General features: G+C 41.6%; 1 long non-coding RNA gene across 1 annotated transcript; it reads right to left on the bottom strand.

Annotated features, from left to right (window-relative positions):
• Nucleotides 1-1440: 1440 nt before the first annotated feature.
• LOC148678012 (uncharacterized) lies at nucleotides 1441-2108 on the bottom strand. The gene is made up of 3 exons (XR_015940463.1): nucleotides 2055-2108; nucleotides 1756-1821; nucleotides 1441-1651 (listed from the first exon to the last, which is right to left on the bottom strand). It is a non-coding gene; the product is annotated as an uncharacterized LOC148678012 (long non-coding RNA).
• Between the last annotated feature and the right edge of the window lie 3226 nt (nucleotides 2109-5334).

Here is a 5334-nt window from a genome sequence, read left to right as displayed (position 1 = left end):
ACTTTTTCTGTGCCTAGTCACATTATTTTATAGCGTTTTTATTGCGTTATTAAATCTGGTGGCGCTGTGTGTTAGTTTCCTGACTCCCATTATTTAAACTGCGACACTGATTATTCATCTCTAAATAAACTTTATTTTATATAGCGTTTTAAGCGAATAGGTAATTAGATTGCTCATAAACCTAATCGCTTTTTCTACATAAACACAGCGTGATTGCTCTCTGAAAATGCTTTTCCTTTATTTTTAAAGTAGGCTCAGATTTCAACTATAGATCGTATTATTATAAACTTTCTTGGAAAAATGTATTTTATGTAAACCATGTTTGCTATTAATTCATTTAGGGCTAAAATACGTTCATTGTCTTCCAATCGAGTCGAGTTGACATTGGAAGCCTGCCACACCCGGACTGTTAAACCAACGCATTAGCACGTCGCCAGTATTGGCTTTAGTATTCCCCCCCTCTCCCCTCAATTCAATTCAATTCAAGGTGTTTTATTTGCATGACAGATGGGTACAAGCAGTGTTGGGTATGTATATTGTAACACTTACGGCAGACAGGCACTGTGTAAGAGCCGGCGCACCAGAGAAGCGCACCGAGGGAGCGTCTGCATTTATAACTTAGTTTTTAAAATTAGTCAAGCAATATGAAGCATCTCCTTTTACTTAGTGCCTGAGCATAAAAAGAATAGGAGCATACTGCAACGCGTGTGAAGTCCATAAACGATATTAATTTTGGAACTTAAACATACAGTATATGGCTGGTCTCGGTACTTTAAAGAAAACATACACACCAGTATTCCATTTCTCCCTAAACATTTTAAGCATCGAAGTCTTTAACTAACGCGATACTGGAGTCAACAAGCATACTTTTAGAATTTGATTAAAAGGAAATATAATATGGAATCGCGTATCTCAAGAATTTAAAGACCAGACAATCGCAAACGCGTTTTCAATTAAATTATTTTATTCATTCAGCAGTTTGTGAGAGGGACATCCAGCAGGGAGAGACACACACACCGGTTTTCATTGACAAAATTGTTTTTTTTTCAATTCCTCTTGTCTAACAGGAATGTTTTGTTTGTGGACAGACTGTTAGACAAGAGGAAAAGACCGCCTCCTCCTACGAAGCATTTCGTTGATCCGATCACAAATTATTTTCCAGTCGTACGCAGCAAGGGTTGAGAATCTCCGATTCACCATCGTACTAATGGTTTCCCGGAGATTGCAAGGCAAGGCACTTTTGCCTCTGGACCCATCGAAATTTACAGACGTGGTCCACCCCCAGTAAATTTCAAAAGTCACAAGATTTCGAAACACGAGGGCGGCGTAGCGGTCGGCTCTTGCTTTCCCGTCTATGCCGATGCACTGCAAGTACAACCCCCCCTCCATCTCCTTGGTGATGGGTAGCAGTTGGACATCTGGGATTCAACCTGCGCGGCGGGGAGAGGCACTTTTCGGGAGACAGCTGCTCAACTGTTTGACTGCTGGAACATACTGTCTCCTTCCTCTGCATTTTCAGGAGTGTCTCTAGCCTCCCAATCCTCCCCAGTAATGCATCGTACTGCTCCCGCTGCTGCCGAAATGTCTCCATACAGGTGCTGCTTCTACAGGTTGGCACCCTGGCCAGTGGCCGAGAGCAGAGACCCACGGCCTGTGGCAAAATAACATAATTCATGTAAGAAATAAAGTCACACAGTAGTATTCATCAGTCGCGGAACAGAAGTCAAAATAAACTTTTCTTTTTTTCCGTCTTACCGCTTTCTTTTTTACTGTCCTGGTGGTAGATCGTTTCGCCCATGCGGTGTTTTCTTGAAGAACAGGCTACGAAGAAATAATTATAATTAACAAACGTGAGACTGTCTTTCTCTGACTTACATTCCCGAATGTCCCCCGCCCCGGTCAACAATCCTAGGAAGAACAGGAAAGAAAGAAAGAAAGAAGAACAGGCTACGAAGAAATAATTATAATTGAATTTAAAATTCAAAACGGCAATAATACCTTGTAATATGCGCTGTAATCGCGTATTTCAGATGAAGTCTGATGTATTTGCTTACCCTTCGCTCTTTGGAAGCTGGGGCGGCAGAAGCACCCCGTCTCTTCCCGTAAAAGGTCTTGGTCTCCATACTGTACTATGGTCGCCGTAGTGCAGGTTCGCAGTTTTTTTTTTGTGATGGGAGCTCACCCAATCCCTTGGTGTCTTTATGCTATATTCACATGTACGGCTAGAGTGTGTTCATTGTCTTCCAATGAAAGGCGGGTGCCTTTTGCCGAAGTCGGGAGACATTGGAGGCTTGCCACACCCAGACTGTTAAACCAACGCATTAGCACGTCAAAGCGCATTGAGGACCCGGGCGCAATAGTTGTTTTGTCCCTTGATTTACTGATATGCATTAATTAAATCTTGTCAGTTAGGTCTTTTTTTCTCTATTTCAATTGTCGTTTACACATGCACGACTTTAAAAGCTAGCAAGACAGGTTTCGATTCACATTAGCTGGCGAGCCTTGTTAAAAAAACAAATGATAATGTAACATGCCACTGTTTGTTCATGAACAAAGTAATACTGAGATTTCCTTAGATACGCGATTAAAAAATAAATAAAAATTTGAATCTCCTGCGGAACACATTCCATAAGAATCAGCGGTTCTACAATATATATCGCCTTTAAAGGTGGCTTCTCAAAATGCTTTACGGGATAAAAACAACCAGAACAGCAGCAACAACAATATTGTATTTCATTGCACTTTGAAAACCAAGTAATAACTTAACTCAGTACGTGCAAACGTTTTGTATGTTGCTGTCATGAATGCCTGCGTACCCATAAGTATCGTATTTGCCTTGAGTCCTGTCTACAGTATATTTGTCCCCCTACCCCCTCTCTCCCTCAATTCAATTCAATTCAAGGTGTCTTATTTGCATGACAGATGGGTACAATTCTTGTTGGGAATGTATACTTTGATATTTACACCCGGCGCGGCACCGAGGGAGCGTCTGCATTTATAACTTAGTTTTTAAAATTAGTCAAGCAATATGAAGCATCTCCTTTAACTTTTAAGTCCCTTACTGTATTTTTGTATTATATTCCCTATTAATCAAACTCTAAGAGTATGTATCGGCTTGTCAGTCAGGTTTTTTTTCTCTATTTCAATTGTGGTTTACACATGCACGACTTTAAAAGCTAGCAAGACGGGTTTCGATTCACATTAGCTGGCGAGCCTTGTTAAAATAACCAATGATAATGTAACATGCCACTGTTTGTTCATGAACAAAGTTATACTGAGATTTCCTTAGATACGCGATTAAAAAATAAATAAAAATTTGAATCTCCTGCGGAACACATTCCATAAGAATCAGCAGTTCTACAATATATATCGCCTTTAAAGGTGGCTTCTCAAAACGCTTTACGGGATAAAAACAACCAGAACAGCAGCAACAACAATATTGTATTTCATTGCACTTTGAAAATTGCATTTGAGCACGGTTTTTGACTTTTTTTAAATTGCATTTTGGGCGCGGACAGCACATACAAGGGTTAATGAACTGCGCCAAGAAATTTAAAATAGTTTTCTTTAGGTGTGAGGGTAGGAGTGGACCGCAGCAGGCATAATCAGCAAACCAGGAAAACAAAGACCAGGACAGGTGAGATGTGTATCCAGAAAGCGAGTGATCAGAAAAAGGAAATGGTGTTACGCCCAGGTTTTCGACCCAATTGTTTTAACTTGCTAATGCATCAGACACATTTCCTGGCGTATTGTGTTTTAAATAAAATAGGAGTGTCTTTCCCTGGCATTAGCTCATCGGTATGGTGTAAGTTTTATCTGTACCATACCATACAGTATATAGGTACAGAATTCAAGCTGCACCACTGTATCGCTTTGGTAAGGGGACGGACAATGACCAAAATCACGAAGACTCTCTCACACCAAATAATGAAGATGAAAAGAAATGGGAAGTCAACACGGGACATTGTACAGCAGTTGGCTTCGATGGACATCTTCGTTTCTGAAAGCACAGTGAGACGGCATTATAAAGAGGAGAGGAGGCAAAGAGAATCTAAACCGAGGACGATTCAAAGGTAAATAAATTTCTAAAAATACCTTTCTTGCATGTAAATACAACTATGCACATTATTTTTAAAACTAACTGCTGATCTCTTTTTTTTCAAGTCCTATTGTGTGAGCTATCGACAAACTGACCGATGAAAATGATGAGCTACCGGCGATGCAAGTCCAAAGACGGCTATGGGCTGACCTCGGTGGGAATATAAGCCCGACATCGATAAGAAGAGTATGCAGGAGGCTTGGATGGAGATACAGAAAAACCAACACATGCCCCATGATAAGGCTAAAAAACAAAGAGGAAAGACTCAAGCAAGCGCTCCAATGGATTGAACAGGGGGAGGCATTTCAGGATGTACTTTTTACCGACGAAACAACAGTGGCTCTGGAACAGTTTTCAACAATGGCAATTTGCAAAAAGGGGAGACATGTGGACAAGCCAAAGCCCAAACATCCACTGAAGGTTCACTTCTGGGGGGATGTATCTAGAAGAGGCCCGGGACCACTTCTTATTTTCGAAGGAATTATGGACCGTGTATTCTTCGAGGAAGTCGTGGTCACACAGCATGCTGCCCCATATATCAGGGAGCAGTTTGGATCAAGGCACCGTCTCTTTCAAGACAACGATCCGAAACACACAGCAGCAAGGGCGAGGCTTATAGCAGAAGGAGTGAACTGGGTGAAAACTCCAGCCGAATCCCCAGATCTAAATCCGATAGAAATGGTTTGGCATTCGTTGAAAGACTACGTTCTGAAAACCGCTAAGCCCGTCACAAAGCAGGAACTGATCGATGCGATCTATAAATTCTGGGAGGAAGAACTGACCGAACAAAATTGTAACAATTTTATTAACAGGCTGTTTCGTGTTCTTCCTAGGATTGTTGACCGGGGCGGGGGACATTCGGGAATGTAAGTCAGAGAAAGACAGTCTCACGTTTGTTAATTATAATTATTTCTTCGTAGCCTGTTCTTCAAGAAAACACCGCATGGGCGAAACGATCTACCACCAGGACAGTAAAAAAGAAAGCGGTAAGACGGAAAAAAAGAAAAGTTTATTTTGACTTCTGTTCCGCGACTGATGAATACTACTGTGTGACTTTATTTCTTACATGAATTATGTTATTTTGCCACAGGCCGTGGGTCTCTGCTCTCGGCCACTGGCCAGGGTGCCAACCTGTAGAAGCAGCACCTGTATGGAGACATTTCGGCAGCAGCGGGAGCAGTACGATGCATTACTGGGGAGGATTGGGAGGCTAGAGACACTCCTGAAAATGCAGA

This window comes from Lepisosteus platostomus, chromosome 1 (genome assembly GCF_059453375.1).
Source record: "Lepisosteus platostomus isolate fLepPlt1 chromosome 1, fLepPlt1.hap1, whole genome shotgun sequence".
Classification (NCBI taxonomy): Eukaryota; Metazoa; Chordata; class Actinopteri; order Semionotiformes; family Lepisosteidae; genus Lepisosteus; species Lepisosteus platostomus.
The sequence above is the reverse complement of the archived record's forward strand: the minus strand, read 5'-3'. Positions and strand labels throughout refer to the sequence as shown.